Source organism: Pygocentrus nattereri, chromosome 10 (assembly GCF_015220715.1).
Source record: "Pygocentrus nattereri isolate fPygNat1 chromosome 10, fPygNat1.pri, whole genome shotgun sequence".
Taxonomy (NCBI): domain Eukaryota; kingdom Metazoa; phylum Chordata; class Actinopteri; order Characiformes; family Serrasalmidae; genus Pygocentrus; species Pygocentrus nattereri.
In genome coordinates, this window is record NC_051220.1 from 39,502,719 (window position 1) to 39,529,297 (window position 26,579).

Below are 26,579 nucleotides of genomic sequence, written 5' to 3' on the forward strand. Positions count from 1 at the left end.
GAACACAGCTACAGTGATGGGACAGCTCAGTATGCTTGGAGGAGAATGGAAACTGGCAATTCTTGTTAAGTCCATATGGTCCAAATACAGAAACTAAACACGTTTTCACTGAACACATTTACATGTGACCACCCATTGCTCCTATAGCAGTTTAAAATCCCAGGCATATTACCTACTAATGCTAACTCTTCAGTGACTACAGGGACCTCAGTGCAAACTGGCTGAGCTATTCTTAGGTTATACAGGTGTGATAAGTCTTTGGACCCACCGGCAGGCCCGGGCCTTTTAAGGGGTTAATCCCACCAATTTCCATTGATGTAATACATAGTGTTATTCCGGCAGGCAGTCTGTAACAAGACACTCTTAACCGAGTGGAATATGTGGGAAAAAGATTAAACGTTGTGCGGTTCCCGGCTGCAAGGAAGCAAACGGATCATTGCAGCCTTCCGAGGTGTCCGAAAGGAGTGAATGAAGTTTATTACATCCTATTTCCTTCAGGTTTCTTAACAGCTTTTTCCACCTGTACTGTTTTTAACAAGACACAAAACTGAACAGCCAGACAGAACTGAGGGGTCATTTACATATAAATATATCAGTCCTACAGGCACAGTGACAAAAAATATTTCGTTCTAAGGGATAAAACATGGTTGAAAAATTGCCTTGTAGCCACACAAAAACTATACAAGGATTTCAAGTGGAAAAAACATTAAACACAAGAGATGTTCAGGTGCACATAAGCCTGCTTGACACATAAGCCCTTCGTGACAACTGACATAAACCAACATAAGCATGTATAAAGGCTGATTCCAACTGGTGTCAGCTGTCATAGATGCTGCTCTTGTCAGTTTTGATGTGAGCTTATGTCAAGTGACATACATTTTGGTTGATGTAAGGTTACGGTTTAAGACTTTCCAGTTTGAAATGACATAGCATGTTATGACAACTGACCTTGTAGCTCAGGGTATTTCTGGTACGTCAGGGTGACATAATGCTTGTGATGTGACAGGTGCCAAGTGAGGCTAGTTGGAAAAACTGAACAAAGCCAAGCGCTTCAAAAGGACGCTCTACGTCTCCTGGCAAGACTGACATGAAAAACAACTGTATTACACTGAATGAGAAGAAGATCCAAATCCTGGCTTTCCTGTATGTCTTACGTATATTATTCTGTATGTAAGGAGCTTCAAGCTTTCAGCACAAATGCCTCCTGTTAAAGTTATGTATTAATTATTTTGATTGTGTCATTAAATTAAACGTCACACAGATTAGCTGATGAGCTGGGTGTGGTGGTCAATGTGGTTTGGGACGGAGCAACAAAACCCGAAGCATGACATCTGCAGCGTCCTCACAATTTTGTCCTCTTTAACGTTTTACTACGGAAAATGTACACGACTCTGTTGTTACAGTGTCGTGACATTGCTATAGACTCACCATGTCACAACTGTAAAAAAACAGGATCGCTTTAAAGTCAGAGAAAACGCACAGACCTCTGTCAATGCAGTGACATGGTTTTGCTGAAAATAGTCACAGAAATCTTATGAAATGCAGAAAATGCCATGTTTCTATCATTATATTGCCCATGGCTGTGCCACGTGTATTCCTAAAAATCTTATACGCAGGAAAATAAAATTCACTTCACTTAAGGGCCAGAGAAAATATACAAAACACTGTAAATGTACTGTCCTGTCAGTCAGTGTCAAGCTTTAAATATTCACGTTATAAAACACTATAAATAATGTCATTTAGCAGTTTTCAAGTGGCAGGCATAAGAGACAAAACACAGCATTTTTCAAGTGCTCTCCTTTTTTTCAGTTTTCCATTAAGTCTCATCTGGCAAGCTGTCACATCATCAGCATTAGTGTCATTTTGACATACCAGAAAGTCTTTCACCACAACACAACCTTATGTTGAATCTGTGTCAACTTGACAACAAAATGAAGAAAATAGCCTTTGACAGCCGAGATCAGCTGGAATCTGCCTTTACGCATGCTGATGCAGGTTTGTGTCGGTTGTCATGAAGAGTGCGTCTAAGTCTAATGTAGCATTAGAAAATGCTGCCCTTAAAAGGGAATTCAGCATTTTTTCAAAATTTCTGCATAATTAAGTCATTAATGTGTGAAATGTTCTAGAACTGTTCACAGTGGTGGTGATAGGAACCAGACATCTGAATCTCTCTCAGATGAAGTTATTGCATGCAAATATACACAAAAAATACACTTCCTAATCCCTAAAACAATGATTTTACAGCATTTGTAAGATAAGGTTTTGGCCTAAAGTGTATGTCTTTAAAATCTATTCATAGTAGAGATATGCACAGTGTTGTAGTACCCAATGTTTTCAGACTTATCTCTATTTTACCACTACCGACATTACATTCAGTATAAAAACTCAGAAAGTATGTGTAGGAGGTTCACTGGTCATTTTGGGTAGTTAATAAAGTAAATAAAATGGCTATACAGACACTGTAGGCATTGCAACCTCTGGGTCCTATCTGGGTCCCTGTAAAGAATTTTGGTGTGGCGAGTTTCTCTAGCCCTTGTATTATGTTTCGGGTCAATTTGACCCATTTCAATTTTTGTGTTGACCAAAGTGCAGGTTATCCTTACTTTTTGTCCATGAAATTTTATGACTTTTCCTCATCTAGGGTCATGAACTACTGTGTAAAATCTGGACACTTTGATGTGTCGTGGTGTGTCTGCACAGAGTTTGTATACAAAGATGATGTTGTGGGTTTTGACCCAGACACAAATTAGCTGTACAAATCCAAAATAAACATCTTAGAAGTACATGTCTTTGATGTACTTTATTTTGATTGCCTCTGAATAGCCATTCAGAACCAGGTGTGTATGGAAAAGGGACTTTCTCTCCCCTGCCCTTGTCACTGTTTCCATGCCCTTTCTTTGAGAAATACACCAAAAATGAGCTCCAGAAGATTTACAGCTGAAGAAGTTTTATCGCAGCTTATCAACTGGGATAGTGATGTAGAGGAAGAGATTTCAGAGATGGAGGATTCCTCAGAGCCAGAGGACAATGCTATTGATGATCCAGATTGTCAATTTTCCCATGATGATGAGGATTCAGAGGACGAGTCTACTAGTGTCCCTTCAACAGATGAAAACGCAACAATCTTCATCCACAGAGGGGATATGGACATCTAAAGATGGTAAAATAAAATGGTCAACATCACCACACCAAAGCCGAGGCAGATTGTCATCTTCTAATGTTATCAAAATGACTCCTGGTCCGACAAGATTTGCTGTCACAAGAGTTGATGATATTGAATCAGCATTTCAGCTCTTCATATCCCCAGCCATAGAGAAGATAATCCTTGACATGACCAACTTGGAGGGGAGGCGTGTCTTTCAAGAAAAATGGAAGTCACTGGATCCAACTGACTTGCATGCTTACATTGGAATTCTCGTATTAGCTGGAGTATACAGGTCAAAGGGTGAAGCAACTGCTAGTCTATGGAATGAAGAGAACGGAAGGCCAATCTTCCGAGCAACAATGTCTTTGGAGACATTTCACATGATCTCTCGTGTGATCCGATTTGACAACCGTGACACCAGAGCTGGTTGACGCGAGAGAGACAAACTTGCAGCGATCAGAGATGTTTGGGATAAATGGGTCAAAATCCTGCCTTTATTGTATAATCCTGGCCCCCATGTTACTGTCGATGAGCGCCTTGTTCCATTCAGAGGACGCTGTCCTTTCCGACAGTATATGCCAAACAAGCCTGCAAAATATGGCATCAAAATGTGGGCAGCCTGTGATGCAAAATCCAGTTATGCGTGGAACCTGCAAGTATATACTGGAAAGCCACCTGGAGGAGCACCTGAGAAGAATCAGGGAATGCGTGTGGTATTGGAGATGACTGAAGGGCTGCAAGGTCATAACATCACATGCGACAACTTCTTTACATCCTACCGTCTTGGAGATGAACTTCAGGAGAGAAACCTGACTATGTTGGGAACAGTCAGAAAAAATAAGCCAGAACTTCCCAGTGAGATTCTGAAGATGCAAGGAAGACTTCTACATTCCTCAAAATTTGCTTTCACTGAGAAAACAACACTTGTTTCTTACTGCCCAAAGAGAAACAAGAATGTTCTTGTGATGAGCACAATGCACAAAGATGCATCTCTGAGCACAAGAGAGGACATGAAGCCGCAAATGATCCTGGATTACAACTCCACGAAAGGAGGAGTTGACAATCTTGACAAAGTCACAGCAACATATAGCTGCCAGCGCAAGACTGCCCGTTGGCCTTTGGTGCTTTTCTACAACATTGAGGACGTATCTGCTTACAATGTCTATGTGCTGTGGATTGAGATCAACCAGCAGTGGAATGCCAGCAAACTGTACCGACGTCGACTTTTCCTGGAAGAACTAGGCAAAGCACTCGTCACTCCCAAGATCCAGACCCGGGCCAGGCCAGCTCGATCCCCAGCAGCAGCAGCTGTCATCACAAAGGTCCAGGAAAGGGCATCTGACCGACCGACAATGGATCCTTTGGATACAGGTGCAAAGAAACGCAAAAGATGCCAAGTCTGTCCCTCCCGAGATGACAGTAAAACAAGTACCTGTTGTGTGAGGTGCAAGAAGTACATCTGCAGAAAGCACACAGTCACATTCTGTCCATCATGTGGGGAACACTGAAAATGTTGAAATTGAAATCAGGAGTTATTGATTTCTTGAGTTATTATAGTGTAATATAGTGTTGGAATTGTATATCTTTTCTTCTCATCTATTCTAAATGTTTGTATGATCTAAAATAAAGTTCCTATTGGTTTAACTTCATTTTTGACTGTTTTGAGTGGTTTTACATAATACGGGTCAAAATGACCCACAACATAATATATGTATTTTTTTCTCAACATAATACAAGGGCTAGAATGGAGCATTTTACATTAAATCACTCTAAATGACTTTGTTTCCATCTCAGTGACAGAATTATGCAGAAATCTTGAAAAAAAATCCCCTTAAAGTATTACCAAGTGAAGTGGAGCTAAATATAAAGAAATAAAAGGTTTTCAATCTTAAGTGAGCCTTTAAAATTTCACTTCCGCATTTAACCCATCTGTGAAGTGAAACAACACATACACACTAGTGAGTACACACACACACTAGGGGCAGTGAGTACACTTGCCTGGGGTGGTGGGCAGCCCTATCCACAGCATCTGGGGAGCAGTTGGGGGTTAGGTGCCTTGCTCAAGGACACCTCAGTCACGTACTGTCAGCACTGGGGATCAAACCTGCAACCTTCCGGTCACAGGGCCGGTTCCCTAACCTCCAGTCCACTACTGTCCAAAAAACTCCAGTATCTCAAATGTCAGTCTTAACAACATGCAACTAAAAGAGAATATGACAGAAGATTACTTAGTTTTGCCTGAACATGAGCATGATACAATAAATATATTGCCATATGTACTATATTTGCAAAGTGATGTACAACCCTGTTTACAACTAAGTTGGCCAGTTGTGCAAAATGTGAATAAATACAGAATGTAATGATGTGCAAATCATTTAAACCATATATTTAACTAAAAATAGTACATAGACATCATTTCAAATGTTGAAACATTGAAACATAGAAATTATATTTTATATATATATATATATATATATATATGTGTGTGTGTGTGTGTGTGTGTGTGTGTGTGTGCGTGTGTGTGTGTGTGTGTGTGTGTGTGTGTGTATGTATGTATGTATGTATATATCTTAAATTTCATGCCAGCCACACATTTCAAAAAAGTTGGGGAAACAAAAGATTGTTAAAGTTGTGTGATGGTAAAAATACTTTATGAGATGGTTCACAAAGTACTTTTACCATCACACAACTTTAACTGTAACACATCAGTAGCAGGATTGGGTATAACAGAACAGACAAGATTCTGTAGTGGAAATCATTGCAGAGACTCAGGAACATTTTTGTTGCTGCATCCAGAAGTGCAGGTTAAAACTCTACTATGCAAAGAAGAAACCATGTATAAACTGGATCCAGAAACGCTGCCACCTTCTCTGGGCCCAAGCTGATGTACGATGGACTGAGGGGAAGTTGAAACGTGCCCTGTGGTCTGACCACAGATGGCATCTTTTTCAGGGAGGGCCCTGCATATTTCAAGAAAATGTTGAACAACCTTCTGCACATTATACAAAAGTATGGCTTTCCAGTAAAAGAGTCCAGGTGCTAAACTGGCCTTCCTGCAGTCCAGACCTGTCACCTACTGAAAACGTTTGTCGCATCATGATGCACAGTGGTAAAAATGCTCTTGTCCCTTTTTTTGCTGACATTAAATTAAAAATGCGCATATATTTTTACAAAACCAAAAATATTGCTTAGGTTTAACGTTTGATATGATGTCTTTGTACTATTTTCTGTCAAATGTAAGGGTTGAATGATTCACACATGATTACATTCTGTTTTTTATTTACATTTTGCACAGCATTCCAACAATTTTGGAAATGGGCTTGTAATACAGTTATGTAACAGTAATTTGCCAATAATGGTGAAAAGTATACACACACACGTGCACACTCACATATAGACCCTTAAATTTAAGGGTTTTCAAGTTACTTACAGTTTTTTTAAATGGAATAAATCTCCTCATAGTAAAAGAGAATGTGTGTCCATCCTCGACCATTCCTTGGGGAAAATAACCTCCGCCACGTGGCTGCCAAACACTGCGGCTGCAGGATTACTTGTTGGAGGCTGGAAGAGCAGAAGTGAATGAGTTTTTACTTGAAGGAGTTCCTGGGGAGTCTTTCTTACATTGATAGTGACAAAGGAAATTATGGCTCGGGGTTTGCTTTCCCAAAGGCATAATTGACAAAGATCTGAAGTGAATGTCACTGTGTATTTTGACCTCTCCAAAGTCCACTGTTCTCCCACAAACATCAACAAATCCAAACCCTGGGCCGGCGTGCTCTACCTCTGTCTGATTGTTGGGAACCTCTTGAATGTTCTCTCATTTACATCCTGTCAGTTCTTTTTCTGATCATTCTAAACATGAGTGAATGGTCATGTTTATTGGTTTTATGGGCCAAAACTCTAAGATTCTTTTTTTTTAAACTGGGCCCATTTTTTTTTTCTGGTTTCATATCGTAGAATAAATATCATTTTAAAGTAGTGAGGTCAGGACCACATTGTCCACTCTCTCCAAATATTAAAAAGATGTTAACACTGTAAAGATCTGGGGGCTTTCCAGGCTTTGGTGTGGTGCCAAGCTGTCAGCTTCCAGCCTTTCCCTTCATGCACTGTGGAGCAGTGGCTGCTGAAATGAACAGCTAAGTTAATCCATAACTGTCTCCAGTTATGTTTTAATTTCAAAGGTGCAGGCTCTATAAAGTGCAGTCTAAATGGCTCCACTGTTGGAAAAAGGCAGAATACATGCCATGCTACAAGAACTGTGAATGATGTGAGCCATCAAATGAGAGTGTGGGTGTGTTACTCCTTGTTACTCTGTATGCATAATTACTTTCGAAGTGGCCTTCAAATAACACTTCAATGAGAATTCAATTAGCCCCGTGTAATTAATCTGGCTAAACACCACACTACCCACTGGTGAACTGTAATCTGGCTATGTGCATGTATTTACATATAACTAGAATTCTCCTGTTTGAAACATCCTCTGTACTACAGTTTTAGAAAAGGGTCCTTAGAGATGTCATGTAGGGCTGTGGGGTCTGGGCAGAACCATATTAAATCAGTACTTTACAAAGATTTTAAAGCCTCTTGGATGCCAAAAGCTGATCTCATGAAAAATTCCAAGAAGTTAACATAAGTGAATGAAATTTCAGTGGATTTCACATAAATGGAAGAATTAAAAGGAGAACTAAAGCTTCCCCAGGTCCAAATCTCAGAATGTAGGAAACAACCGAACCATTGCTACATCTTCACCCTTAAAAATGACAGTCCTTCAAGGGTTCTTTAGTAAATAAAATGGTTCTATTGTAACACTGTGGTGGAGCGATGAGCAGGCGGACGCATGTGCGAAGACAAGCGAGATTTATTCAGGGCAAAACCAGAATCAGGGTCAGAACAGTCCAAGGTCATTGAGCCAACACGGATGCAACGGGGAAAAGACATGACGAAACTGAACACAGGGTAAACAAACAACAAACAATACCAAACACTACCAAACAATATCATCAGCACAAACAATGCAAAGACCAACAACCAGGAAAAACACAGGGCTTAAATTCAACAGAGATAACGAGGGATAACAGGACACAGGTGGAAAACACAGGTGGTAACAATCAGGGGCAGAGTCTGAAAACAAGGGGGCCGGACTGGGAAGCTAATCGAAAGCACATTGACACGTAAACAAAAGCACATGGAAGACCAAAACACCAGCACATGGATAACTGGGAGGGGCAAGTCATGACAGCTATATAGAACCATGAACACTCAGCGAACCCTTTACATGATTAAAGGGCTCTCAGCATCATGAACGGGTTCTTTATATTGATGGATAATGTACATGAATGTGCTAGAAATGGCTCTACTTAGAACCTTGTTGAAAAGGGTTCTTCTACTGTTACAAGCTTGACATTGTAACAACAGAAGAACCGTTTTGGGTGCAATATAGAACCCTTTTCACAAAGGCTTTTAATAGAACCATCCACAGCACATGTTCCATCAATCAGAAGAACACTTTCAGGATGCAAAGAACCCTTTAATCATACAAAGGGTTCTTCGAATGTCCATAGTTGTATATAGAACCACGTTCTTTTCTAAAGAACCCTTGAAGCACCATCTTTGTAAAGACTGTACTCTCGTCCTACAACTGTGCTGCAGTAGCCTTTGTGAGATTTCACAGTTAAAGGAAAATCCCCTTGATGATACATTGAGAAGGTGGGAGGAGCTAAAACGATTAAACCTGAACTGCTTTGGGGTGTTTTTTTTTTTTTCCGGGTGAGCTATTTATTTTTATTTATTTATTTATTTATTTATTTATTTTATTAGCTGGTGTTTCTAGAAGAAAATCAAAAATAGCTCATCAGATGAGGAGAAGAACGAGCTAATACCTCAGTTAGCAAGCTAAAAGCTAAAAATAGCAACCTGTCTGGCTATTTAGGTACCTTAGCCCAGGTTGCGTCCAGTTTGTGATGAAAAAAGACAGAACCGCTGTTTTCTTTATGATTTGCTTTGACCACTGGAGTTGGGAAGAGTTAGACTAAAGCTAGCTTGGAGGTATTTATTATGCTAAAGCTCAGTGGCTAAGCTAGCAGTCAGGATTGGTTGAACACTGAAGGGTTTGCCAAGGGTTGCGTAAGGTACTTGTGTAATGCTGCTAGGTTTTATAGTGAGAAAACATTAATGAAGGCAAACATAAAAACCGCGTAAAATTCGAACTGATGAGGCTGAGGTTTGTACTGCATAATTAAGTTAAGTGATACTTTTTTAATCCCACCTCCACATTTAACCCATCTGTGAAGTGAAACACCACATACACACTAGCGAATACACACACACTAGGGGGCAGTGAGCACACTTGCCCGGAGCGGTGGGCAGCCCAATCCACAGCGCCCAGGGAGCAGTTGGGGGTTAGGTGTCTTGCTCAAGGACACCTCAGTCATGGACTGTCGGCACTGGGGATCGAACCTGCAACCTTCCGGTCACAGGGCCAGTTCCCTAACCTCCAGCCCACGACTACAAATAATTCTGTAAACTGTCAATTTAAGCCACTTTTATTTAACGTGAGTTACAAATTCCAATACATTTGCATTTGTACGACTGAGCTGGTGGTGCCCTACATCTATAATCATATTGTAGCGTATGCTTCGCTGAGAAATAACACTGCCATCAAGGCCCTGCATGTTGTAAAACAAGCCCTCCCAGTGTATTCTGTCGCTGTGCCCTTGAATAAAGAGCTTATCCATGGAAAGATCATAAAAATCATGAAAGTTCCCGGGTCTGAATTGGCACTTTGGACCCCAGTGAGGCTCTTGAGACCCCTTTTTGACCTGTAGCTTCTTTATAAATAAATTACTAAGACACCACAGCATCTGTTTTTATTCCAAGCTCTAAAACAGTTTTACGAGAGCCGTAAGATGATTTTAAAGATCATGTAGTATTAATAGAGCAGGTGAAATATTACCATAGACCTGTCTGGAGGCGTAGCCATGTGTAACTTCATCTCAGTGTTTTTGTTAAAGAAAATATGTGCCTTCGAAATCTCAGAGCCAAAGCCGGCCGGAGGAGCTGTTATGCCTGACTGAAACTGATTCAGTATGCCACCGTCTTTAACTAAGCGATACTCAAAAGGTAGGCGTACGACCGCCTGATTTATTTGGCGGCTCGCCGTTCTGCCAAAATTTTAATAGCTTGTGGGTTAATTGTAAAGGTGTACTGCCCTGCGCCTCTTAAAGGATCAATCATTTATAGAAGTAATAATGAGTTTGTAATGGTTGACTGGGCTTAGCACCTCAGCCCACAAAGAGGAGCTTAATTCGCACATTATGACCAGCTGCAGAACGTATTTACGTCCTTCGCGTAAGACGAAGGACACATTAAATTTCCTCCAGGAAGTGTATATGATTAATCAGTATTTTAAATGGCAATTTAGCACCGCCTGTGTTGTTACAAATGCGCAATCACTGAACTCAAATGTTCCTAAACATTCAATATAACTCAGCATTGTTCTCCCGTGGCTCTGATTTATGCCTCTGCGAGTTTGGCTCATTGTGATTACTTTGGTTTAGCGTGTTATATATGGGTGGTGTGAGTGGGACGGTGGACCTGCTAGCAAATGAGTCGCTGGTGAAAAATGGGCCTTGTGAAGCTCCGTACAGATGAAAGTATTCCGACTTGTGGCGAGGAAATGATTATATGTATGCGATGCACTTTTAATGACTTCACACACGCACACACACACCAAAGATCTCTGAGGTTCCCGGATCTCGCCTTTAAAAAAAGGAAGCGTGTTCCCGCGACTGTGGTTAATTGTTTTGATGTGGAGTTCCTGGGAGAATCACTGCGCCTCATTAAGCTGATAATTGCTTTAAGTTTTTTTTTTTCTTCTTCTTCTGCTTCTTCCTCTGCATTCTTTTCACATCAAACCACGGGAGGATAGAGCAAAAGAGCAAATGATTTGCTTCTTCTCATTTGCGAAACTCTAATAACAACAAAATGCTAAATATTACGGAGTGCGTGAGTGTACCAGATCATCGTAATTATTACTATTGCTTTTATTATTGTTGGAGGGTGTCCATTCTGTCCTAACTGGGATCAAAATCTTAGCCCATTCTGCAGACCCACTTCATTACATACGTAATCCACACATTTATCATATTTTTTGTTCATTTGTCCCTCCGCTCTTCCATAAACTGCTGTTATCTCAGGAATGAATCAGATGTTACTGCTAGGGAGTCAAATATCTCATTGCAACTGTATAACTGTGGCAAGTGCCTTCAAATCAGTGGTACAATGAAGAGAAATGCTAGAACTGCCTCATTAGAAGAGAAAGAAAACCAGCTAAAAGCTAAAATAAGAAAGCTACCTGGATACCCAGGCGTCTAGACCCTTTACCTGACATGTGGCTTCTTTTTAAGGGTAAAAGATCTCTGGCGTCCATTTCCTGCTGAATAAAGTTAGTGTCAATTGGGTGTCTAGGTTGGGTGACACCACAGGGAATTCCCATGAGTGTATGAGATTTTGCATAATGCATGCTGGGTATTGTAGTCAAAGAGCATTGGTTAACAAAAAAATATGAAAACTGGATCAAATAGAGAATTCTCTCAAACAGATGAGGGTTTGTTGCTGCAGTCAGATTTATAAAAAGCTGCTATTGCCATTTCATGCTTTAACTCAGTTTTATATTATGCAGTCAATTGTTTAAAAACTAATGGACAAATTTACTTTCAGTTGAAAATACATGCAGTTTACATCCATCAAAAAGAGTGATGGTTCTTTCCACACCAAATGAAAGAACCATTTGAATGTTTTAACTGTACTTTGCATGGTTGCATAATTCTTCTTTATGATAGAAAACTGGTTCTTCAAATAACCTTTTTAAAATGGTTCTATAAAGGACCAAAAAGGGTAAACTATGTATAAACTTAAACTATGTAGCCTATAGCCTAAACTCATCCGTTATTTCAGCTAGGCTACATTTACAGACTTACAACTTGATCATTTTTACACAGGTAGGCAAAGGCAGTGTTAGGAGTCTTGCCCAAGGACTCTTATTGGTACAGTGTAGGGTGTTTACCCAGGTGGGGGATTGAACCCTAGTCTACAATGAAGAAGGCAGAAGTGTTACCCACTACACTAACCAACCACTCAGCTACCTTAGTTTGCCTTGCAGAGCTGGATAAACACACACATCAGACAAAAATATTGTTGTTGGATTGAGGCTCAAACAAGAGTGCAAACCCTCTAAAAAACCTAAAAAAAAAAGCTAGCATTGATACGCTATTGTTAGCTAGTGGAACTGAGTGAATAGAGCTGTTTTTAAGTTTACAATAGTTAATGTTTATTTTTAATCACATGTAATATGTTCTCTGCACACATAACAGACACCTACCTACTTACCTGCAATTTTTCTGGGTGTCTATTCTGCCGTGTTAACTTACGTTACATCCACAGGCTACCAACTCCATCAGCCAGTGTTGAGCACCCCGTACTCTATGCTCTGTCTTCATCAGATGTCGCATTGGTTTAGAAATTTCACACCAAGTTTGTTGCCACCTTAAAAATTCTATGCTCTCTCAAATGTTTATCACACAATTTGTAATGCAAATCCATAATCAGGGACTAGACAGTCCAGGGTCAAGGAGCCAACACGGAGAGATCGGGGAACAGACATGACAAAAAAGGAACAGGATAAACACAACCACAAAGAACAGAAAATACAACAGAGGCTAGCAGATACGACATCAAACAATACAATACGAAGACCAGCAAACTAACAGGGGAAAACACAGGGCTTCAATACAGGAACAATGAGGATTAACAAGACACATGTGGTTATCACAGGTGGTTACAGTAAGGGGCAGGGTCTGGAAACAAGGGGGCAGAACTTGGAAGAAACAAAACAAGGAATCACATGGAAAAGGCCCAAAACAAAGCAAAAGCACATGGAGGACTAGGAGGGGCCAATCGTGACACAATTACTCTTGTTGTCCTCAGATGTTCTCATTATGAGACCACACCTGGCCCTGCGAGACTAGGCCACAGCATGCTTTAGCTAGTAATGTTAGGAATTGCCTAATAAAAACTAAACATGGGCTTTGTGATCTGTCAACTGCCGTCATAAACACTCACCTATATGTCATATGATCTCAGATAAACCCTGATAATTATATCTATGTCTTATGGTAGCCTATAGTAACTAGACTGCATGCTTGTACATCATCACAAGAAGCCAATGTTGCTCTGGGTTGTGTAGCTACACATAGTGGGCAGTTAAGTACAGCCCCACTCTTAACGCCTAGCATTGTGTGATAAACGTGCCACTGTTAGTACCATCATGTCTCTCTCTCTCTTTCTGTCTCTCTCACTCTCACCCATAGGGTCATCTTTTTACTGCGCTGAATGATGTTGAATTGGCACTCGTGGCCCTGTGTCCTCGGCTCAGAGCATCTGAAAGAGCAGATTGAGGCCGAGGCTGGGCCAGCTCCAGCTTCCCTGCCTGCCGGATCCACTGGAGTGCACAGAGCCTCTTTCACTGACCCACCCACAGGCCGGCAAAGCGCAGTTATTAGAGGCTTCTCTGCATGGCTGCGCGCTTCTGCAGGGCCCGGCCAGGGAAATGGATGTGGAGCGTCACCCCAGCCAGCGCTTCACATTAGTGTCAGGCCTGATGAGTGGCCCCCCACATGCTATTAAAGCACTTTTGGGGGGCTTTGGGCTGAAAGACAGCACACGATTATTAGCACTATGCTCTCGCTTATAGGTTGGTAGGCTGGGATCTGGGGGAGGCAAAATGTGAAGGGCTCTTTCTGCTCCCAAACGAGCACACGATTGGTCAAATGGCCTTGTAAAATGTGTCTGAGAGGTGTTTTACACAGGATAGTCACAGTACAGAAGGATCCTGAGAGGATATGCGCAGTGCCCTTTTTTGCTTCTCTTTTTTATAAACATGTCTCACTAATGCCCATAGAGAATGGCTGTAACTTTATTTTTGATTAATTGCGACTGCATAATTCCTCTGATAATCGCACGCTTCCTCTTTGTTCCTCGCAACGCCGCTTGTTCAGACAGAGCAGATATAGTTCAGTGCTTCTAGGCTCATGTTCCACATGTGACAGTCACTCTGCCCCTGACATGGCCTTGTGGTTCATTCTCCTGGGTCATTATTCACTGCTCCCATACACACACACACCCCTATGACAACCTTAGATCGCTGCTAATTATACATAAGAATAGGAATTCTGCATACCTAAGTCAACAGGGGAAAAGTCTGGAAAAGTTTGTTTGACACCTTATCATAAATCAGGAGAACTAGGCCAGATTATGTCCCTCGGCCTGCTTCTAAATGAAGTGAACCCTCCTTTCACTGCAAGGGAGCATATCATCGGATAACAAGTAGAATATTGTGTGAATACTCTCTCTCTGTTCCCTTTACAGTCCGACGAGCAGTAAGAGATAAGATATGCACAGAGACTGAGGTGTGAAGTCTGTCTCAACAAGCCGTCCATCTGCAGGTTATTACCAGCTGCTGAAATGCTCTCCACCAACAGAGATATTCACAAGTCAATTCATGCAAATCTGGGGTCTGAGTCTGATCTGAATTTTTACTTTTTGGTAACTCTGAGTTGAGTTTTGAACCTCTGGGGTTTGAGTCTGAGCTGAGTTTTGATTCTTTGGGATCTGAGTCTGAGTTGAGTTTTGAATCTCTGGGGTTTGAGTCTGAGCTGAGTTTTAAATCTCTGGGGTTTGAGTCTGAGCTGAGTTTTGAATCTCTGGGGTTTGAGTCTGAGCTGAGTTTTGAATCTCTGGGGTTCGAGTCTGAATTGAGTTTTAAATCTCTGGGGTTTGAGTCTGAGCTGAGTTTTGAATCTCTGGGGTTTGAGTCTGAGCTGAGTTTTGAACCTCTGGGGTTTGAGTCTGAGCTGAGTTTTGAACCTCTGGGGTTTGAGTCTGAGCTGAGTTTTGAATCTCTGGGGTTTGAGTCTGAGCTGAGTTTTGAACCTCTGGGATTTGAGTCTGAGCTGAGTTTTGAATCTCTGGGGTTTGAGTCTGAGCTGAGTTTTGATTCTTTGGGATCTGAGTCTGAGTTGAGTTTTGAATCTCTGGGGTTTGAGTCTGAGCTGAGTTTTGAATCTCTGGGGTTTGAGTCTGAGCTGAGTTTTGATTCTTTGGGATCTGAGTCTGAGCTGAGTTTTGAATCTCTGGGGTTTGAGTCTGAGCTGAGTTTTGATTCTTTGGGATCTGAGTCTGAGTTGAGTTTCAAATCTCTGGGGTCTGAATCAGAGTTGAGTTTTGAGTCACTAGGGTCCAAGTCTGAGTTGAATTTTGAATCTCTGGGGTCTGAGTCTGTGTTCATAGCTCTGCTTTCTGAGTCTGAGTTGAATTTTGAAACTCAGGGACCTGAGTCTGAGTCAAGTTATAAATCTATGGGATCCAAGTCTGAGTTAGGTTTTGAGTCTCTGGACTCCAAGTCTGAGTTGGGGTTGAGTCTCTGGGATTCTAGGTTGAGCTCAGTCTTGAATCTTTGGGAGTTTTGAATCTCTCAGGTCTGAGTCTGATGTGAGTTTTGAATCTCTCAGGTCTGAGTCTGATGTGAGTTTTGAATCTCTCAGGTCTGAGTCTGATGTGAGTTTTGAATCTCTCAGGTCTCAGTCTAAGTTGAGTTTTGAATCTCTAGAGTGAATCTCTAAGGTCTATTTTCACTGGTGTGAATCTAGGTTGCAAGTTTGGGTTGAGTCTTCAGTCTCTAGTGTGTAAGTCTGAATGTAATCTTTTGTCTCTGGGATGCAAGTCTTAGTTAAGTCTCAAGTGATTAAGAGTCATTAACGATCGCTGCCCTCAATGAGCATTTGTATGTTCTCACCCACAAAATGGGTTCAACAAATGGAATCCCCTGGCATGTTGCAGCGTGACTTTTTGTTGACAATCACAACTTTAAACGTGGTGTGGGAGGGTCTCAAGCAAAACACAGCTCCTTTAATTGGATCTGCTGGATTGTGAATTTTTGTCTTCTAATTAGCTTCCAAGTGATGACAACAAGGAGTAATACTAATAATAGAAAACAATATAATAAAAATAATAGGAAAAAAAAGGCAGATGAACTTCATTCTATACACAGTGGTGTAATGCAGTGTGTCTCAACCCTGATGGTGCAGGCCCACTGCCCTATAAATTTAAATGTTATTCCTGCTGTAACACAGCCACTGGAACTCAATAATGGGCTGTTAAGGAGCTGATTAGTTGGATCAGATATGTTGTAAGCAGTAAAAACAAGTGCAGGGCAGTGGGCCTCCAGGAGCAGGACTGAGAAACCATGATCTAATGGACAGGCAGTAATTTGTGCATGTAATGTAGATTCACCCTGGAATTTCTCCATTTTTGTTGTTTTTCAGTTTTTAACATAATCTGAAAATACCGGTTGTTCTTTACATCGTGTGTAAATTTCATGATGAATGAACCAAAAGAAATAGCCCAAAATCACTTGGAAAAAAGTCTGGTTCCATTGACTTACATTAAAAGTAAAGTATGTTTTTGGCTTCTCCTGTTTAATTTAGGAGATGCGAGGTTTTGGTCCGACAGCAGCGATAAATGTCTTTGTATCTCAAACAGTTGTAAAGTTTTAAATTTAAGTCCAAACACAACCTGTGACCTGCTCACCTGTCCTTAAAAGATTAAAGGAAAGAAGCAAAACAACTTGAAATGGTTGATTAGTCTGTAGTTTAGATAGCAGGTACGGTAGCTAGCCGTTATTATATTTTAATCAATATTTAAGCTAAATGGAATAAACAAAGAAAATTAAGTAGGAATCAATATGTAATTTTCTTGAACTCAAGTACCACATAGAAATATTGGGCAAAGCAATTGGTATAACAAAAATTAAATCAACCTGCCTTTCGTAATAAAGACGCTTAAGTAACCCTCAAGTTTTTTTTTTACATTGCTTAATTTTACATTGCTTAACTGTTTTAAGGAAATTGGTTTCCTCGATTCAGTCTTATAGTGTACTGCAGTAACTAAACCCACTGAAAGGGTTAAAGGAACGTGTTCTGTAGCTTAGCACACCTCGGCTGAATTAGCTGACTACTTTAATAGCTGGCGCATTAACTTGCTGTCCAATCCATACGTTTACCTGCAGTTTCAGGTTGTTTTGCCTCTTCCCCTTTAACCATGCATTTACTGCATGTAGTCTGTAAGACTGAAGACACTGAAAAGCCTATTAATTCAGGCTGATTCCTCTGCAGCACTGCAGTAATGCCCATAGCAAAACTGACAAGTCACACAGGTAGTAAGGTTTAAATGATTTACCGCATGTTGGCAGTCCTGACTGACTCAGTTTTAGCCATTGGTTTTCATTGATAGTCCTAATTTCATCAGCTTTGTTCATGACTCACACATCATTTAGGGCTGGGTGCAAGTCGAGTCATGAGTCAGTCAACCTGTATCTAAGCTGCAGACTCGAATCTTCATCTCTGCCACCGAACAAATCCTCCAGTTTCTGCCCCTTGCTGTTGATTCACCCAATATCGTTGACTTGCTACATCCGCTCGCAAGGATTTTCACATGGCATTGCCACATGCTCTCTAATCAGATAATGAGGCATATGCAGTGGAGTTGGACAGGTTACGTGCATGTGGCATTTGTTAACGATGCTGTGTATGTGACTAATCCATAAAATTCTCGCTCAGAATAACGTAACATTTTACTGCCGCACCACGCTGACAGAATGTGAGCTCATTTGGTACAATAGGTGCACAGCGTTTGGTGAGTAATTATCTCCTTTGGGGAACTGTGTTCAAATGAAAGAGAATATAAAATGAGGTGTGAACTAGATAAAAAAAAATAGTTCTAATCTGAAAGCCTTATTGTTAGACGACTGAAAATAACCGCACAAAGGCTTTGACTGAATCCAAAGGCTACTATTTCAGTACATTTGTGATTTCTGTAATTGGCACCTGTATTTACTTGTTTACTCTCTCTCGCCAACCAAACACCTGTTGGGTTTCCTTTGTACGGGCAGCGTATTTGTCTCCCTGTAAAATAGTTATAATGTTGTTTTCCTATGTTGGCAGCAGTGGCCTTTGAAAATCAGGCCTTTGAAACTTTGAAATCATTTTATTGATAAGCTAGTGTTTTATTGATGGCATTAAATCAACACAGCCTCCTTGGTAGCAGGAGGCTGCATTCCATGGGGATTCTCATATTTCATTAATACAGGACAGAAGCGAGACAGAGTGCTCACATGAGATGCTATGAATAATAAAGACTCTCAGTGCTTTGAAAACAATGAGAGTTGGGCATTCAAACAGCAGATCAATAATTTAAGGTGCTGTCTATGAGGAAATTCTCGGAGCGGCGCACAGTAGACACTCTTGTTCGTGCTTGTGAGAAGCTCCTTGGTAATTCAGTCAGCACCCTCTCGCTTGAGGTCACCCTTTGACTCTCCAAGTTCATCTGCTGGTTTGGATTCCCTGAGGTCATCTGTGGGCTCTGTGCTCCAGGCGTTATGTGTAAAAATCATGTGTCCTCCATGAATAGTTAAGGATGAGACACCTCGTGTTGATTATTACTTTCTTTAAACAGTGTCATATACATATCGCTGTTGTCAGAACAAAACCTCGTATCTCCAAAATGGTAACTTTACGGGAGAAGGAAAAAACCTACTTTATTTTTAATGTAAGTCAATGGAACCAGATGTCTTGCCACGTCATTTTGGGGTCATTTACTTTGCTCCATTCATCATGAGATTTGCACCCAATGTTAAGGGCGACAGGTCATTTCAAATGATGCCAAAAACTGAAAAATGTTAAAAATGGAGATAAGAGGTTTTGTCCCAACAGTAGTGATAAGTATAATCATGTTTCAGAGAAAAACAAACTTAGTGTTGAGTTTTTTTCTCAAGGCAAAAATATTAGTGTTAGGGGAGCCTGGGGAACAACCTAACGTGGGGGCACAAATTAACACAGACTTTTTACGTTGGTAAAGAAGGTCAAGCAGCATGTGCTTCTAGCCACATCACCACATTTCCTAGCCACAGTCTCCCACCAAAATTCAGAGTGATACATCAGTGTTTTAAAAAGATTTCAGGGTATGAAATTTTTTTTTTCAACATAAGTTTTTTTTCTTTTTTTTCGGTTACTGAGATTTTTATGTAAATCGCAAAATCCAAATTTGCATTTACTTTTTTTGGCACCGTTTTAAAGCAGGTGACAAACTCACAGCAGGTTCTAACTGGGCTTAAGTACAGACTCTGTATTGCAGGGTTAGTTGTTACAGAGCGTTAGAACTGAGCCACCGTTAGTAAACAAAGACAAATTAAGTGAATTTGTTCTTTTGTTTCATGTGTTTACACAGATTTTAAAATGAAAAAGAGAAAAATCAGACAATAAGGATTTCTTCTGCTTTCCTGGTATCTCCTTTTAAACGCTTTTGGTCTATCCCCATCCCGGACAAACAGACTTAAAAGCAGTTTTTACCCTAGAGCTGTACGTGAACTGAACACTTACAAACACACTGACAAGGACTTTATTATAGAACCATGTGCTCAGTAGAACCGACTGAACACCATTACAACTCTTTACTGGCACTGACTTCATAGGACACTGTACACTGTTCCAGTGCTCCACCCCACCTCTGTTCTATGTATTATTCACTGCACTATTTGTTCTTGAGTGTGCAATATATATTCCTTCTGTGCAATAATTCTTAAGATATGCAATATTATATAACTCTATAAGCTATCCAAGGAATGTACAATGACTAACTGCTACCTCACTTGTCTATTGTCTATTATCTGTTTAGAATATATAGTTTCATAGTCCTTTTCTTTATATTTATGTATATACAATTTTTCTTAAATCTGCAGTTTATATATTTTAGCTGTACGTTTAATTATTTTGTGTGTAAAGTGCCGCTGGATTGCTGCTGAATTTCATTGTACACTGTGCAATGACAATAAAGGCATCTTATCTTATCTTCAGATGTCAGTGTTTTGATTTTAAATAAACTGGCATTCACAGTTGGTAAAGGTTAGTTATTCAGAAACAATGCACCATATTTTACTGATATGTGATGTTTTTTATTTGCTGTCCGTCACTGGACAGACAACACATTTCTAATGTTTGACGTACTATGTCTAATGTCAGTTTTCATGTATAATTTGATGTGTGCATCAGTTGAACTGTCTGTCTGTCTTGTAGGCAGATAATATACTGAATAATGCAGAACGGTTGGAAAATATAATATTTTCTTACAACACGGAATTAGATTCAAGGAACTTTGTTTGCACTAATTCATCAGAGTTTTCTAGCAGGTGTTAAACTGACCCTTTGTCTGTTACAGTGAAAAACACCCATGGACTAAACTGTATAACTGTACAGTTTGTAAAACTGTAAAACTAAACTGTAAAAACTGTGAAACTGTACCTGAATGGTAGGTGATAGGAGCAAAGTTCACGTGTTCATTTGTAGCAGAGATGAGTATGTTGCTTGGGTAAAACTATGATTATTCCAACTTAAATACCTTTAAAATGATTCAACAAAAAACAAAAATCCCCACTACCCAAACTGAGATTTGAGCCCCAATCTTCAGCATGCAAGTCTGTAACACTGCTTACTATAACTTATATATAAGTTTGACAGAGCCCGGCATGGACCTCTGTTTTTTACAATAAAAAAACCTTTAATAACAAGTTATTAATGCCACTTACTGTCAACATTACGCTTAGTTGTTGCTCAGAATAACCACACTATGCAGTATGATGCTTTCTTAAAGAGATTATCAATTTTCTATCCATGCATCTGTGTCAGGTCAAAGTTACCGAAGTATGCAACCTGAGATGACCCACTAGCTTCCTTCCTGTGGCCACTGCCTCACTGAAATGAATCTCGAAGAATGTCCATAGGTAGACACAGCACCTCCTTCTCATCCCCCACCCACAGTCACATGGGAGAACAAAAACTAATCAAACATGATGAAACGCAGGATGTTTGAAACTTGACGTACACCAATCTCAACATAAACGCATTATCCAGCTACCAAAGAACCCTCGCTTTGGTTATTACAACAGGTTTGAAGAGTTCTAGGGTCTGCATTGTTAATTATTATGGATGATAGTTCCAGATAGAAGATGTCCAGTACTGTATGAGGCCAGTGATATATAGATTTCAGATATATAGATATGGACTGTAAGGGTTCAACCAACATTGGGTAATGACTTTTTTTGCTGCTGCTAAGTAAGCAAGCCAGATATTCTGAGTCTTTTCCATGACAGGGAATATTGAATCATCATTAAGCTGGTGTAGGTTAGGGGCCATGGAGAAATGCGTCAGTCAATAAAGAGATAGATTTAATTACATCTTCCCAAAAGGCATATTTTTCTGGTCAGTCCCACATAATGTGCATAAAAGTGCCCAATGTCCCATAAAGGACCAGCAGTGTAGGAACAGTGAGGGCTTAAACCCATTAAGAGTCTTAACCTCGGCGGCAGATATTCTCTCCGGTAGATTTTCATATGAATAAATTGATTATTAAGGTTATGCAAAGCGCCATAGACGTTAGCCCATGCCATTTCCCAGTCTACTTGCCTTTCCTTCTGTGCATAAACCTATCCCATTCCTTTTGACCAGTGCAATTTACAGAGACATGTGACTTAAACCTGGCTTAGATAAAGGAAAGTACTCTTTTGAGGCACCTCAGTGATCCAGCTAATTACTTAATGGTCTATCAGATCATAATTCCATGAAAGATTATGTGATTTCAATGCAGACCTAAGTCTAAAAGGTGTATTTCACTGAGCCCTGGATAAAAGTCAGGTGCTACATTAGTGTAAAACTGCACATAATGAACACATCAGATTACAGATATTAGACACAGAGCAAGGCATCAGCACAATGAGGCATTGAGCAAGACAACAACATCAAAATCATCATTTGGGAAGGTTTATTTTAAAAGGTATTCTGGTACAAGGTACTGATACCACGTCAGATATAACCTAATCAAAAAGTTGACTATTTTAATGTGATGTAATGTTTCGTTTTCATTGCTTTTGGTTTACTTATCATATTGAACAGTTTCAAATAAACGTTAAACAAGGCAAACAGTAAAACTGCACTGTTTACGAAACAAAATGAAATATTTCAGGTCGTATAGCATTGCCAAAACTATGCCAGCGGCACGGCTAAGAAGCCCTACATGCCAGAGACATCATTATAGTGATGTTAACAGCCACCAACTAGTCTACACTGAAAAAAAGTTCCTTGATGTTACTTGTTACATCAACTCTGTCTTCAAAAGTGAGTAAACTGGAAGAAAAATTGTTGACGTAACACCTTTTACTCATGAAGTGAAAACTGAAAATGTAAACCGTTGACCTCTCATTTAACATCCTAGCTAACCTACTATAACAGCTGACAGGCCACCATGGCAAGTAAAGGCTAATCAAGTCCCACTGTGTGCAGGTAGATGTCAGCCAAATGTGTGATGAGTGCAATGGTCTCGTTATTTTTGCAGCACTGAACTGTTACTAGGGGGCGGCACGGTGGCGTGGTGGGTAGCGCCATCGCCTCACAGCAAAGAGGGCCTGGGTTCAATTCCCCGGCCGGGTGACCAGCGTCCTCTCTGTGTGGAGTTTGCATGTTCTCCCCGTGTCTGTGTGGGTTTCCTCTGGGTTCTCCAGTTTCCTCCCACAGTCCAAAGACATGCAGTCAGGCCAATTGGACGTGCTAAATTGCCCCTGGGTGTGAGTGACTGTCTGTATCTGTCTGTCTGTCCTGCGATGGACTGGCGATCTGTCCAGGGTGTATCCTGCCTTCCGCCCGAAGACTGCTGGGATAGGCTCCAGCACCCCCCCGCGACCCTGACGGGGAAGCGGCTTAGAAAATGGATGGATGAACTGTTATTCAACTTTACTACTTTCCTGGCTCTCCATAGGTATGTTATGTAACTTGGAGGCCTCTGATCGCAATTAGCGCAGCTCAGCTACGTTCCTACACTCAGGTGAAGCAGGGGAGCAGAATAATACAGTGTTTACTCTGCTGTTGAAAAAACGTGTTGCTGCAAAGCTATTAATTCCGCCGACACATTCCTTTTAGCATCATGCGGACAGCTCGGATGTTCGCAGCCCAGTTTGAGCTGATTTTGGAAATGCAGTTTCATACGTGACGATGCAGAAGACAAACTAATCCTTTTTGAAGTTTGTTTAAATGCAGTTGTATCTGCTGGTGTAACGAGGAGCAATAATGAGGCGGACGCATGTGCAAAGACGAGCGAGACTTATTTGGGGCAAACCCAGATTCTGGGTCAGAACGGTTCAAGTTCAATGAGCCAACATGTAGAGAACGGTGGGCAGACATAACGTAAAGTGAACACACAAACAGGGTAAACAAACGGAAAATACAACACAGGCTAGCAGAGGTAACACCAAACACAATACAAACAATACAATCAGCACAAACAATACAAAGACCAACCAACAACTTGGAAAAAAACAGGGCTTAAATACAACAGGGATAACAAGGGATAACAGGGATAACGAGGGATAACAGGACACAGGTGAAAAACACAGGTGGCAACAATGAAACAAGGTGGCCGGACTGGGAAGATAAACAAAAGCACATTGACACATAAACAAAAGCACATGACCATTGCTATGTTATCTCAAGTGATTGATAAGGTGTGGCTCAGTTGTTGCTATGGTAGCCCAGGTGGTTGCTAAGGTGTTGCTAGGTCATTGCTATTAACACAGGTGGTTGCTGACGTGTCACTTTACCATTGCTATGTTATCTCAAGTGGTTTCTAAAGTGTGGTTCAGCGGTTGCTATGGTATCACATGTAGTTGCTAAGGCATTGCTAGGGCATTGCTGTGTTAACCCAGGTGGTTGCTGAGGTGTTGTTTGGCCATTGCCATGTTATATCAAGTGATTGCTAAGGGGTGGCTCATCTGTTTCTGTGGTTTTCCCAGGTGGCTGCTAAGCAGGTTACATTTGTGTAATTATGATTTTGCTGTATATTTACATATTTTGCACTAATCCATCTGTAATCCATCTGTAATAGGGATCTTTTTTGTACCCAGATGACATTACATGTATTTCATCACTACCCATCCCTGTCCAGAAGGATGAGAGCTGTTTTCTTAAGAGGTCTCGACTCTTCAGCACAGTTTTTTTTTTCCCTGCGACTGTAAATTGTGCGTTGTGTGTGTGAGCTGGTGTGAGTGTCAGGGGGAATAATCCGGAGGTGTGCGTGAAACAGCATGCGCTGCGCCATGCTCATTATCTCTGCTCCGCTTTCTTCCTCCCCTCTCTCCCTGTCCTCTCGGACTGCGGCTATTCAGCCCTCGTCTCACTGATTATCTGCTAGCTGCCTGAGCGGCCCGTCTAAACCACCCCCCTCCACACCCCCACCCACCAGTGCGGCAGGACGGCCCGTCTCTGTGTGGCAGGCGCTCTGTCGGCCCCAGTGAGACATCAGCGCCGGCGGAATGGGCGCTGACACAATGGCAGCGAGAGACTGGAGGATCCGTGACAGGGTGCTGTCCACTCCTGCACACCCCCCCACCCGGCTCGCGTGTCTTATCTGCGCGGCTGACAATGCATGGCCACAACTTTTAATGGTTCATTCCCCTTCATGTCAGGCAATGAGTTCCCTGCTTCTGCCCGACTCTCTAGCTCTCCTTCGCTTCGCGTCCGCATGTCTGTGGCTTGCATATTATTCCTGCGTAATATGTTTATGTGAATACGTGTCTGGTGTTTGCACTGGAGGGTGAAATTGTGAGCCTATTGAATGCCTCTAACACCCACCTGCCTCACTGTGCACATAATGCACAGACACAATCAGCCATTTGTCTGACTGGTTATCAACAGGCACCAGCAGTGCGCCCCTCGGCTCTTCACATTAGTCCCGTGCACACATACTCAAACAGACTCCCCGTATGCCGAGTGTGACTGCGCCGTGACAAGCCTCACATTTGAATGCCGATGGTAGAGAGTCCTGTGCCAGGGCCGTTCTCTTCTGCCTCCAACAGCGCCGCTAGGAAACGAGTGACACATGAACCGAGTATAAAATCACACATACACAGGTCAATATCATAGCCGCAGCCTCAGCGCGAGTGATTCACACCGTGGTCTAAAAATAAGACTGCTCTATTACAGGTGTCGCTCCATCACTCAGCAGAGCAGGTCGCCAGCTAATCTATATACATTGTTCGGACAGTCACACCCTGTGCGTTTGAAACTCGATGCACGAAAATTGAAATTGAGCCTGCCTTTCATACTGTTCGAGTTTTATTCATTCAGACTGCGCCATCAGTACGTTCTGCTGGCATGTGCAAAAGTTTGGGCGCCCTGGTTAAATGCTTTGTTGATGTTTCGTTCATTAAAATACGCGTACATTCTCTACAGAGAGCCCACATTTTAATGCACAATTACTGCTTATTTGACGAATGTAACTTCTTGGGAAAACAGTAAAACATACAATTTGGCCAGTGTAACAGTTATATTTGTTCCAGTGTATTAAATTGTTTGTGTTTGTTTGAGCTCTGTAGAGGATGTGTTACTGAGAAAATCAATTAGAAGGAGAAAGTTTGTGAAGCAACTTGGCAAAGGCGTTGCTTAGAAACTGAATTGTTAAGGTGTAGCTAGGTGTCACGATTGGCTCCTCCCACTCCTCCATGTGCTTTTCGTTTACTTTCTGATCGTCCACGTGCGTTTGTTGTGTTTGAGTTCGGCCCCTCGTTTTCAGATCCCGTCCCTGATTGTTCCCACCTGTGTTTCAACCTCTGTCCTGTTATCCCTTGTTAGCCCTCATGGATTTAAGCCCTGTGTTTGCCCCTTGTGGCTGTTGGTGTTTGTATGCTTGTTTTGACGTGCTGTATGTATGTATGTGCTGTTTTTGTTGGATTTTGTCTTGTTCTGTTTGTAAGTGTACTATTTGGATCCTGTGGTTCCTTTGTCATGTCTGACCCGCATTCTCTAAGTATTGGCCATCTGACCTTGGACTGTTCTGACCATGACCCTGGATTTGTAAAACTCGCTTATCTCAGCACATGCGTCCGCATCATCGCTCCATGGCGTTACACTAGGCAGCATACATATATATGTATATCTCACTCCCCGTGTCTTATACACCACAATACTTCACTTAATATAGTTCATATATCTGCCTATTTGCATGTTTATACATTTTATTTCTTTGAATATATTGGCTGCTGGAATTATTGTATCAACCAAATACTGTATTCTGTTGCTGTTATTCTGGTTGCTACCATAGTGACTGCATGCTATTATGCTGGGCTGTTTTCTAATATGTCATAGTATGTTACATCCTGCTTTGAACAATCTACATACTCTCAGTGCTGTGTACTGCCTGTGTTCTGTGTTTGTAAGTATTTTGTCTTTCTTGTGAAAGTTTTAGGCATCTAAGCAAATTTTTAAACAATGTAGCTCAGCAGTGA

The 26,579-nt window shown here is 41.2% G+C and overlaps 1 pseudogene; it reads left to right on the forward strand.

Moving 5' to 3' along the window:
- Positions 1–3,063: 3,063 nt before the first annotated feature.
- LOC108435427 lies at positions 3,064–15,669 on the forward strand (annotated as a pseudogene).
- The last annotated feature ends 10,910 nt before the right edge of the window (positions 15,670–26,579 follow it).